A 12,821-nucleotide genomic window follows, 5' to 3' on the forward strand; every position below is an offset into this window, starting at 1 on the left:
AAGTCTCAGTAGCACAACGGTGCCTTTATATTCCAACCCTCTTGAGATAAGAGACAACACTGCATTCGCTTTCTTAATCACGGACTCAACCTGCATGTTTACCTTTAGAGAATTCTCGACTAGCACTCCCAGATCCCTTTGTACTTTGGCTTTACGAATTTTCTCACCATTTAGAAAGTAGTCTATGCTTTTATTCTTTTTTCCAAAGTGCAAGACCTCACATTTGCTCACGTTGAATTCCATCAGCCATTTCCTGGACCACTCTCCCAAACTGTCTAGATCCTTCTGCAGCCTCCCCACTTCCTCAGCACTACCTGCCTGTCCACCTAACTTTGTATCATCGGCAAAATATATCATAATGAAATAAAAAGCATTGCTCGTTTGCTGGCAGTGAGCTTTATTATATATGCACCAATGGATGAAATACTCCAAACTCCAGCTGAGGCAGAACTAGTTTTCTAAAAAAAATCAATTGAAGAAATAAAGAATCAGGTTATTTACAAACAATATTTCACTATAATGTATTATTGAAACAAAAGAAACAAAAATCTGGTTCCCTCATCATGTTTGTTGTGCAGTATAAGCCTCAGTTAATATTAAATAAATTGTGTGGCATCTAAGAGCAGGCTGATGCATAAACTGCAACTGGAGTAGGGATTGAAGACTGAATTGGTCAGTTAGAGATTTATATATTTTACTCTGTATCAAACACTAAGACTTAACTTCATGCTGTTATTATGACATAACAACAACGTTAAACAGCAAATGCAATCAAATAAGAATAGCAACTCAATTATCAATACTAGAGTTATAAACTATATTTCATCAACGGTTTCACTGAAAAGCAGAAAGGACAGATTGGAGAAATTTTGAAGGCCTCAAAGACACAATGTTCTACTAATCTTCCTAATGAATGTTATGTGTTCAACATCAGACCTCAGGGGAGAGGTAGACTATTGACCTGGATGTGATTAGACATCTAGCTGATATTTGTGAGCTTGTACAAGTGAGAAATGAACCAATTAGGCACGTTTAATATTCCGCACAAGAGGGGTGTGAGACCCAGTCACTGAGTGCAAGACTAAAGTAAAGAGATTTCTATGTATTCAGAACATAAAGGGATATACATTAGTAAAGGCAATGGTGTTGACATAGAAATCAGCCATGATGTCATTGAGTAGTGAAACAGGTATAAAAGAATAAATGGATTCCTGCTCCTATTTATTATGCACTTTTGAGATGGAATTATATTAGATAGGAGATCCTATCACAAGAGCATGCCTACTGATAGAGGAGAAACATATTGTTATAAAATGTGCAGAAACCCTGAGGTTTGTGGAACATATTAATGGGAGAATGGACAAAGTGTTTCATTATACTGTAAGATAGTCTAGACCTGCCAATGGAATAAAATAAAGAGAAATATTTGCAGAACAATCAATATAAAGTTCAATGACCAGAGTACAGGATGGAAATGTTATGGAGGACATTCACAAAAGAAAAAGAAGCATGTCCCGTGTAAGGAAATAATGCTGTAACTGCAGAAAGTGAATCTCTTTGCAAACAAGTCTTTATCTGGACAGGAGCAAAGCAAGCCTGTAAAGATAACTGCTGAAGAGATGTGAGACGATGATTCTGACAAATCACTTCACACCATGCAGCAAGTGGAAGCTATTGTGAATGATCTGTTAATCTATGGATGTGGAGGTAAAATCGATGAAGCCATTGCAGACTGGCATCAGAACCTAGTTTGATTGTTAGACAGATCTCACCAGCTGAAGATAAAAAAGATGCAGTTGAAGGTGCTTACAGCCAAGTACACAAGTTGTGTATTTCAGAACTGGAAAGGACCTCAGAACCTGACAAGCTAAGAGATGTTTCCATGATCAACAGATGTAACAGCAGGCCACCAATTTGTTTAATGCATGAACTAGCAATCAAAGTTCTTGCTTAAATTTTCATGAGAGTGTGAATCTCTGTGCAACCTCACTGCAAGGATGGGCCATGATACTGGGACACAGAACAAGAAACTGCTTTAATTTGTATCAATTGCATTGGTGTTAAAATTCTACAGAAAATTAGAAACATAGGAAGTGGGAAGAGGAGTAGGCCATTCAATTCTTCCAGCCTACTCCACCATTCAATATGATCATAGCTGATCATCAAACTCAGTACTCTGCTTCCACTTTCTCCTTGTAACTTTGATCTCTTTAGCCCTAAGAAGTATTTCCAACTCCTTCTTAAAAACAGTCAATGCTTTGGCCTCAATCACTTGCTGTGGTCAAGAATTCCACAGGTTCACTACTCTCTGGGTGAAAAAATGTCTCCTCATCTCAGTCCCAAACTGACTATACCATAGCTTGAAAATGTGAATCTGGTTTTGGACTTCCCAGTTATTGGGAACATGCATTTACAATGTCTGGTCTTGTTACAACTTTATCGGCCTCTACGAGATTTCCTCCCTCAATTATATTCAAGTGAATATAATTGATCCAGTCTCTCTTTAGATGTCACATGTCAAGCATCGAATAGTGGAGGAGTGGAGGGTAACAGGAAGAAGAGGGAACTCAATTACAGTAAAATCTTTCATTATATTCAGTGTCTCAAGAGGCACCAGAACACAGCAACACTTTGTGCTTTGCACACGAAGAAATACTTTTGACTGAATTTTTACATACATATGACAATAATTCTCATTATAATTATAATTCTTGCCATTCCAAGAATCAGACTTGCAAATCTTCATTATTATACTACCTCCACAGCCAGAACATCCTTCCTCAAGTAAGGAGGCCAAAACTGCACATTGTACTCCAGATGTGGTCTTGCCAAGGCATTCTACAATTGCAGCAAGACATTCCTGTTTGCTGGGCTCATGTCCTTTCGCTTTGAAGAGCCAACATACCATCTGCCTTCTATAACTGCATGCTTACCTTCAGTCACTAGTACAAAAAGAAATCCAGAACTCAGTGCACCTTACCCTTACCCAATCTATTGCCATTCAGATAATATTTTGTTCCTGTTTTTGTTAACAAAGTTGTATTTCATCTGTCATGTATTTGACAACTCATTCAACTTGTTCAAACTGTACTGAGCATCTCTGTATCCTACTCATAGGTGACCTCCCACCACCCAATTCACCCACCCCGTTCTGTGCCATCTGAAAACTTGGAGGTAACACATTTAGTTCCCTCAGCTACATCATTTATATATATATTGTAAATAGATGGGGTCCTCACTCTGGTCCAAGTTTATTCAACCTTCCTTCATAAGACAAGCCCTCCAGTCCAGGCAGCATCCTGGTAAACCTTCTTTGCACTCTCTCCAAAGCCTCTGTATCATCCCTATAGTAGAGTGACCAGAACTGGACACAATATTCCAAGTGTGGTCTCACCAGAGACTTGTGGAGCTGCAGCAAAACCTTGTAGCTCTTAAACTCAATACCCCTGTTAGTGAAAGCTAAAATACCATATCTTTCTTAACAACCCTATCTACTTGGGTGGCAACTTTGAAGGATCTAGGTACTTGCACACCCAGATCCCTCTGTTCCTCAACACTGCCAAGAATCCTGTCTTTAATCCAATATTCAGCATTCAGGTTTGACCTTCCAAAATGCATCACTTTGCATTTATCCAGGTTGAACTCCATCTGCCATTTCTCAGCCCAGCTCTGCATTCTGTCTATGTTATGCTGCAGCCTACAGTAGCCCCCTATACTATCAACGACACCTCCATCCCTTGTGTCATTGGCAAATTTACTAACCCACCCCTCAACCTCCTCATCTAAGTCATTTATAAAAACTACAAAAGAGCAGAGGCCCAAGAACAGAGCCCTGCAGGACCCCACTCAACACTGACCTCCAGGCAGAATACTTTCCATCTACAACCATTCTCTGCTTTCTGTCAGCCAGCCAATTCTAAATCCAGATAGGCAAATCTCCCTGTATCCCATACTTCCTGACTTTATGAATGAGCCTACCATGGGGAAGCCTATCAAATGCCTTGCTGAAGTCCATACAAACCACATCCACTTCTTGACCTTCGTTGACCTGTCTTGACACCTCCTCAAAGAACTCAATAAGATTTGTGAGGCATGACCTGTCCCTCACAAAGCCATGCTGACTGCCTTTAATCACGCTATGCTTTTCCAAGTAGTCATAAATCCTATTTCTCAGAAATCTTTCCACAACTTTGCTGACCACAGACGTAAGACTGACTGGTCTGTAATTGCCACAGATTTCCCTATTACCCTTCTGGAAAAGTGGAACAACATTTGCCTCCATCCAATCCTCCGGTATGACTCCCGTGGAGAGTGAGGAGGCAAATATCCTTGCCAGCAGCTTAGCAACCTCCTTTCTCGCTTCCCGGAGCAGCCTAGGATAAATCTCCTTCGAATCCTCCCACTTCCTCCACACCAAAGGGATAGCCATGGGCACACATATGGGCCCAAGCTATGCCTGTCTCTTTGTTGGTTACGTAGATCAGTCAATCTTCCGTATTTACACTGGCACCACTCCCCACCTCTTCCTCCACTACATTGATGACTGCATTGGTGCCACCTCGTGCTCCCACGAGGAGGTTGAGCAATTCATCAACTTCACCAACACATTCCACCCTGACCTTAAATTTACCTGGACCATCTCTGACACTTCCCTCCCCTTCCTGGACCTCTCCATCTCCATTAATTTCAACCGACTTGACACTGACATTTTTTACAAACCCACCGACTCCCACAGCTACCTGGATTACACCTCTTCCCACCCTATCTCTTGCAAAAATGCCATCCCGTATTCCCAATTCCTCCGCCTCCGCTGTATCTGCTCCCAGGAGGACCAGTTCCACCACAGAACACATTAGATGGCCTTCTTCTTTAGAGACCGCAATTTCCCTTCCCACGTGGTTAAAGATGCCCTCCAACGCATCTCCCCCACATCCTGCACCTCCGCCCTCAGACCCCACCCCTCCAACCATAACAAGGACAGAACACCCCTGGTGCTCACCTTCCACCCTACAAACCTTCGCATAAACCAAATCATCCACCAACATTTCCGCCACCTCCAAAAAGACCCCACTATCAGGGATATATTTCCCTCCCCACCCCTTTCCACCTTCCACAAAGACCATTCCCTCTGTGACTACCTGGTCAGGTCCACGCCTACAAAACACCCTCCCATCCTGGCACCTTCCCCTGCCACCGTAGGAACTGTAAAACCTGCACCCACACTTCCTCCCTCACTTCCATCCAAGGCCCTAAAGGAGCCTTCCACACCCATCAAAGTTTTACCTGCACATCCACCATTTATTGTATCCATTGCTCCCTATGCAGTTTCCTCTACATTGGGGAGACTGGACGCCACCTAGTAGAGCGCTTTAGGGAACATCTCCGGGACACATGCACCAATCAACCACACTGCCCTGTGGCCCAACATTTCAATTCCCACTCCCACTCTGCTGAGGACATGGAGGTCCTGGGCCTCCTTCACCGCTGTTCCCTCACTATCAGACGCCTGGAGGAGGAACGCCTCATCTTCGCCTCGGAACACTTCAACCCCAGGGCATCAATGTGGACTTCAATAGTTTCCTCATTTCCCCCACCTCACCCTAGTGCCAAACTTCCAGCTCAGCACTGTCTGCATGACTTGTCCTACCTGCCTATCTTCTTTTGCACCTATCCACTCAACCCTCCCCCTGCCCCCAATCTATTACCTTCGTCCCCTACCCCACTTACCTATTGTACTCTATGCTACTTTCTCACCATGGAGAAAGTGAGGACTGCAGATGCTGGAGATCAGAGCTGGGGGTGTATTGCGGGGGGGCATGGTGGGTCGTGTGACGTCCGGGGAGTGGGAGGGCCGATGTTTCGTGCATGATTCCTGAAGAAGGGCTCGTGCCCAGGGCGTCGATTCTCCTGCTCCTTGGATGCTGCCTGGCCTGCTGCACATTTCCAGCAACACATTTTCAGCTACTTTCTCCCCGCCCCCACCGTCCTCTAGATTATCTCTTCCCGCTTCATTCTGCCTTTATTTCTGATGAAGGGCTTTTGCCCGAAATGTCGATTTTGCTGCTCGTTGGATGCTGCCTGAACTGTTGTGCTCTTCCAGCACCACTGATCCAGAATCTGGTTTCCAGCATCTGCAGTCATTGTTTGTACTTCCCTGCATCCACTGCCTGACATTCAGAAAGAGACCAGTTTATTTCTACGAGTTTTTTTCTGTCCGCCAGCCAGTTCTCTAACCAAAAATATCCAAAGCTGATGCTGGAAGTCAGAAACAAAAAAAGAAATTGCTGAACAAATTCTGCAGGTCTGGCAGAAAGAAAGCAGAGTTAGTGTTTCAGGTCCAGTGATTCTCCTACAAAATTCTTTCCATAGCCTCTAAGCCATGCGCTTTAATTTTACATGCTAATTTCTTTTGTGGAATCTTATCAGAAAGTCCAGATAAGTGACATCTACTGGCTTCTCCTTATCAACTCTACTGGTTAAACACTCAAAAAAATCACAGTAGATTTGTCAAGCATGATTTCCCTTTGGTAAATCTATGCTGTCTCTGCCCAACTTTATGATGATGTGGAGGTGCCGGTGTCGGACTGGGCTGGACAAATTTAACTATCACACAATACCAGCTTATAGACCAACAGGTTTATTTGGAAGGACAAGCTTTCGGAGCGCTGGTCCTTCATCGGGTAGCTAATGGAGCAGGATCATAGGATGCAGAAGTTTTAGCAAAAGATCATCAACTGATGCAATATATATTTAACAAACCTAGATTGCTGTTAAGTCTTTCATCTTTTAGAATGGGTTGCAAGTTTCAAGTCATTAATATGTAAATCCCAGAATTCTTTCAAGTCACATTCAACCAACGGAATACTTCAGCAGTCAAAGACATAAGGCCTCGGATCTTCAGGTGACCATCCGCCAAGGTAGTGTTTGAAATACTCAGCAACACAGAGTGGCCGAGCAGAGGCTGATAGACAAGTTTGGAACCCATGAGGATGGCCTCAACCAGGACCTTGAGTTCATGTCACACTTCAGGTGACTCTATTACACAGTACACTCTCTCTGTCACACACACACGCGCACACACACACACACACTCTCACTCTCTCACCTGACACACACAAATAACTTTATGAGGTAAATTTGCATTTGCAGAATTGTATTTGTAGATACAATCTATTTTGTTCAAAAAGCACACAATCTGACAGCAGTCAATCAACGTGACATTTTATAAATTCCTACTTTGGAAATAGAACCAGTCTGATTCAAGTTTGGAATACATACAGACTCTAACTTCACACCTTTAATACATTGTCTGAGCTGAGATGTCACTTTTTTAATAAAACCATACGTTATCTCAGGAATGTGACTTGAAAGAAGTTTTGGGATTTAGATATTAATGAATCGAAATGTGTAACCCATTCTAAAATATGAAAGACTTAACAGCAATTATGGTTAGTTCAATATATCACATCAGTTCTGTGACATTAAGATCTTCTGCTATAAGTTTTGTTTCCTATGATCCTGCTCCACTAGCGACCTGATGAAAGAGCAGTGTTCCGAAAACTTGTACTTCCAAATAAATCTGTTGGTTGATAACCTGGTGTTGTGCAATTTTCAACTTTATGATGACAGAAATGAAGACTGTGATGCCAATGAAACAATAATGAGTGAGGATAGCAAAGTCAAAAGACAGAAGACCAGATTTCATTTTGCCAAACAATTGCCAGAGCTGAGCATTAGGGAGCCAACCATTGTGCAAATATTCAATGCTCTCAACAGGGGTCAGTCTATATGGCAACTCAGGACCTGCGTAGTTGTGACCAAGTCATTAGTGGAAAACAGGAATGAAAACTATATTATCGAAACTATGGATACATACACATAACAAGAGAAGCTAAATCATCATTGTGGATGGCTGATGAGGATATCATCAACTGTAGAGAGAATGGACTAACCATTGGTCCCAGAGGTCCACCATTGCCCACCATGGGGATAATGATGGCAAAAGCGCTGATCATGGCAAATGCATTTCCCAGTAAAACATTATTCCAGCAATGAGCTGAAGCCAGATAAGTAGTAAATGACAACTCATATGCATACAATTAGAAGAATTGCACAATTTCGAGTTTATATATGGGTTGCATATACTGAAACTGTCAAAAGTGGAAAAGACTAAAATTAACACAGTTTTTGTCCCAATGAATGATAACTCTCTTATTAGACTTGTATATTGGGTAATTTGCAAGTGAAAATAGTGTATTTTTTAATGAAAATGGGAGGTTTGGCGAAATACATTTGTAAATGCATTATATTCTAGGCTTTGCACAGTCATGTGGTCTCAGATATAGTTAATTTCCCGTTTAAGTTGTAAATATCTTCATACAATAGATTAAACTTATTGAATGAAACACATATGGACTGTCAGTGGGTTCTTATACTCTTCTTGCTCCTCGAGTATATTTAACTGTTACCATTATTACTATCAATTATCTGTGTAATTTTAACATGTTGCTACTGTTTGATAGTGGAATTACAGTTCAACTCACATCTGGCTTCCCCGGCCAGTTCTTAGTGTCCCCTTATTTCTTGGCATACCTTTCGTGTAGGAATTTTTCCAATTAGAGCTGGCTATGACCGCAGTTTTGTAATCGGATTAAAGTTTAGTCTTTGTATAATATATATCTGCTAATTTAAGGCAGACATTAAACCATTCATCTTAAAGGGATTAATATTGTAACTAAAACAGAGGAGAGATGAACGTCACACAAATGCCTATTTACCGCTTACACCACTAGTCATTTATAGGATCTCAGTCCTCAACTGTGAACTGACTGTGCACTGCAAATTCCTGGCTCCAATAATACAATAATAACTGGATTTTTGTCCCATCGCTCTCTGGTTCGGACTGTGCTCTACAGACGTTTTATTTGGATTTGCATTTATGAGTTCATAGCCTGATATTATAGTGTGTTCCATTGTGTGAAATACAAACAATGTTTTCAGTCTCATTCCCATTCTGATGCCCTGCTACTAGTGAGCAAACTTTGGGATAATGGACTACATTTTCTGCTTTCTGCCCGCGTCCTTGTCTCTCGTGAGGTTTTGTGTTGAAAGTCGTTGATACTTTCCACTCAAAGCTGTAGTAGATTTGTCTCAAAACCTAATCACTATGTACAAAGCATTGATTATTCAAAGCACATTGCAGGCAGGCTGCTGTGGGAACATATTTTAATTTCAATGAAACAGGCTGCTTGAGAAGAAAGAGGAAATTCTAGTTAAATTGCTACAACACAAGAAGGGCAAGCTGTGCTTAAACTTCTGCTTGCCTTTTCCAGGGAAGAATTGGCAATGTTTCATCTCAAAAAGATGAGAAGTTTTCAAAATGATTCTACTCTAGTGAAACCTTCACAGCCAATAGCAGAGAATAACACTGGCAACATCAAGAATTCACCTCTTCCAGGGAAGAAGTTGGGAAGATAGATAAATATTTTTACATATAAAATCAGACCGTAGTTTGTATTCGGCACCCAATGGGGAAAACTGCAAGCTTGTGTTAAATACAGCTAAACATTATGACCTAGGGTTCATTTTTGTGCTATATTTTCTGTTTTAATAATAAGGGGGAATCTGAGATTTGAGTTGCCATTTTGACTGTTCATTAACATTTTATGGAATACAATTGGTGTTGATAAACAGGATTTAGAAAAATAAAGACAGCAACTGATCTTCAGAAGAGCCTTAAATCAAGTATATTGTCTATGATGGAGCAGACACTGATATAAAAGCACTATGGCTTATTGGACTAATGGAGTAAATAGACCCAAATGCGGCCTGTCAGCAGAACTGTCACAAAGCTGTGCACTTGATTACAAATGCAGCTTATCACATATAACACATTTATAAGTATTATAAAAGATAAAATGATATTTTGATACATGACACATGCACCATTGATAGGGAGCTTCCCTGGTATTCAAGGCCCCTCAAAATTCTTTTAAATCCCTTCTGACAGCTTGTCAATTTAACTGTAATAATTAGTACGCCACAGCTCGAATGCACAATTACAATTTATAAATTCCTATCTTGTGAACTGGAAACCTCAGCTTTATTTTGGTTGGAGCTGTTGCCCTTCCCCAGGAGAAAAAAAAGCTGATTTATTCAGATGAGATATCTGCTCTCCTAACTTTCATCTTTCCCGTTCTCTGCTGCAGTAAATGGGTTTACTACATATGCTTGGGTTGATCAATTTATCTAACCCATTATATAAGCTGTACAGAGACTCAGCTGGATTAATCGACCATTCAATAGACCCAGTGATCTCTTCCTGACTGGGAATGAAGTTCCATCTATTGCCTCTTCTAGAACATTTCATAATCAAACATGAAAAGATGATAATACACATTGACCTACAATGTTTAACAGTATAGACTCCACATTCTGACCTTTGTAACATTCAGTTTTAATCATCAGTTGATGAACTATGACAAATAAAGGAGCATCTATGCTATTGTCTCTTGAATTAACTGCAATAGTCAATTTGATAAAACTAAAAGGCGTTAAAAGATTATGAAATTTTCTATTACATCTTTATAACTTCAATGTTTTCAACATACTGTGCTTGGTTTCATATAATCCTTGAATAATTATCAGAAAAAAATTCCTTTTTGTAAATTGATTGGAGTGTTGTTTCAATGAGCACATGATAAGTGTCATGTCACTGATATATTTTACTTAATCTTTTATTTCATTACCATATCATCTGCAAGTAGACAACATTTTCAGTTGATAGCATCTATGCATAATTAGTAAGACGGCACTGCTGAGGATTAAAGTTGAAGATGTGTGAATAAATTATTTAAATCAAGTAATTGTTCCATGAATGTTCTATGAAGCCACAGGATGTGTTTCTGACATTGAGGCATTATCTTACTGAAGTAGACTGTACTTTTTTTTGCATGATCTAGGGAATACAATAAAACTTAGGGATTTTTAAATTAAGTAGAGAAGATATATGTGAACCGCAGTGGATATATTGTGATCTTTATAAGTTTTCCTTTAAAGTTTATCATTGAATAATGGCATGGAATTTACAATATGTATTTGGTAAAGCTGATATTATGAATATTATTCACTATTATAATAGAATAAGAGTACAGTATTTAGAAATGCATAATAAGATTGAATAAAGTCAACATGGCTTTGTGAGCAGAAAAACAAGCCAACAAATTGATAAGAATTCTTTGAGGCTGTAACAAGTAAGGAAGAGGAAGAAGTGGACGTAACCTATTGGGATTTTCAGAAGGCATTTGGTAAGGTACTACATATTAGGGTATTAATACAATAAGAGATAATGGTATTGAAGGTAGAATATTTGCATGGAGAGAGGATTAATTAGTTAGTAGAAGACAGACAATTGGGATAAGGGGGATCTTCAGGAAGGTGACCTGCAACTAGTGGAGTGCTACAGGGATCAGTGCTGGGGCCACATTCTCTTGATTTTTAATTTGATTTGATTTATCATTGCCTCATGTATCAAGATACAGGGAAAATGTTGTATTGTATTCTATACAAGCAAATCATACTTCACATAGTATGCCAGGGTAATAGAACAGAATGCAGAATGTAGCATTACAGCTGCAAAGATGTTCCAGTATTGGCAATATAGCTTGATGAGGATAGGAAGTGTACTATTATAACATTTGTGGATGACACAAAAACTGGTGGCAAAACGAATGATAAGGGTGACACAAAGAGTCTGCAAATGGATATGGACAGGTTCAGTAAGTGGGCCAAAACTTGGTAGATGGAATGTAATGTGCAAAAATGTGAAGTTCTGCACTTTAGTGGGAAGGATTGAGAAGTTGAATATTATTTAAATGGAGAAAATTGCAGAAAGCTACCGATAGAAGAGTTTGGAGTCCTCATGCATAAATCACAAAAAGCTGGTATCCAAGTTCAGAAGGTGATAGGGAAGGCAAATCAATTGTTGCCCTTTATTGAGAAGGAATAGAGTATAAAAGCAGGGAGATTTTGCTAAAGCTATACAGACACTAGTCAGACCATAGCTAGAATAATGTGAACAGTTTTGGGCCCCTTATCTAAGGAAAAATGTGCTGGCACTGGAGACAGCGCAGAGATAATTCACTAGCCTGATACCGGGTTTGGAGAGACTTTATGAGGAGAATTGAATTGGTTGGGCCTGGGTTGGTTGGAATGTAAAAGAATGAGGAGGCCTTATTGAAATATACAAGATTTTTGGGGAAATTGGCAGGGTAGATGCAGAAAGGTTGTTTCCCTCTGTGGGAGAATCAAGGACCAGAGGGCATAATATCAGATTAATCATGATTTCATTAAATCACACAGAAGGTTCAATGGGCTGAATGGCCTACGTCTACTCCTATATCTTACTATAGGAGTAATAAATCAGGTGACAATTTCTAGAGCTGAATTTGCATTCTGAGTTTGGGAGGAGGAAAGGAATTAGTTTTGGATCCTGACCTGGCATGCGTTGTGTTTGGTCTACCCACCACAATGCGCACACACACTATTGCCAACTCAAGTCCTGGCCAGAGCAGAGACAGCATTATAAAAAATACATTATTGAAAGTAATTCACTTTAATTGGCTTGTTAATCTCTTTGTTTCTATGCTATTTTAAAGCAAGATTTTCAGCCACATTAGCGCACGGTACGGCACGGTAGCGCAGTGGTTAGCACTGCTGCCTCACAGCGCCAGAGACCTGGGTTCAATTCCCGACTCAGGCAACTGACTGTGTGGAGTTTGCACATTCTCCCCGTGTCTGCGTGGGTTTCCTCCGGGTGCTCC

This window comes from Hemiscyllium ocellatum, chromosome 18 (assembly GCF_020745735.1).
Source record: "Hemiscyllium ocellatum isolate sHemOce1 chromosome 18, sHemOce1.pat.X.cur, whole genome shotgun sequence".
NCBI lineage: Eukaryota > Metazoa > Chordata > Chondrichthyes > Orectolobiformes > Hemiscylliidae > Hemiscyllium > Hemiscyllium ocellatum.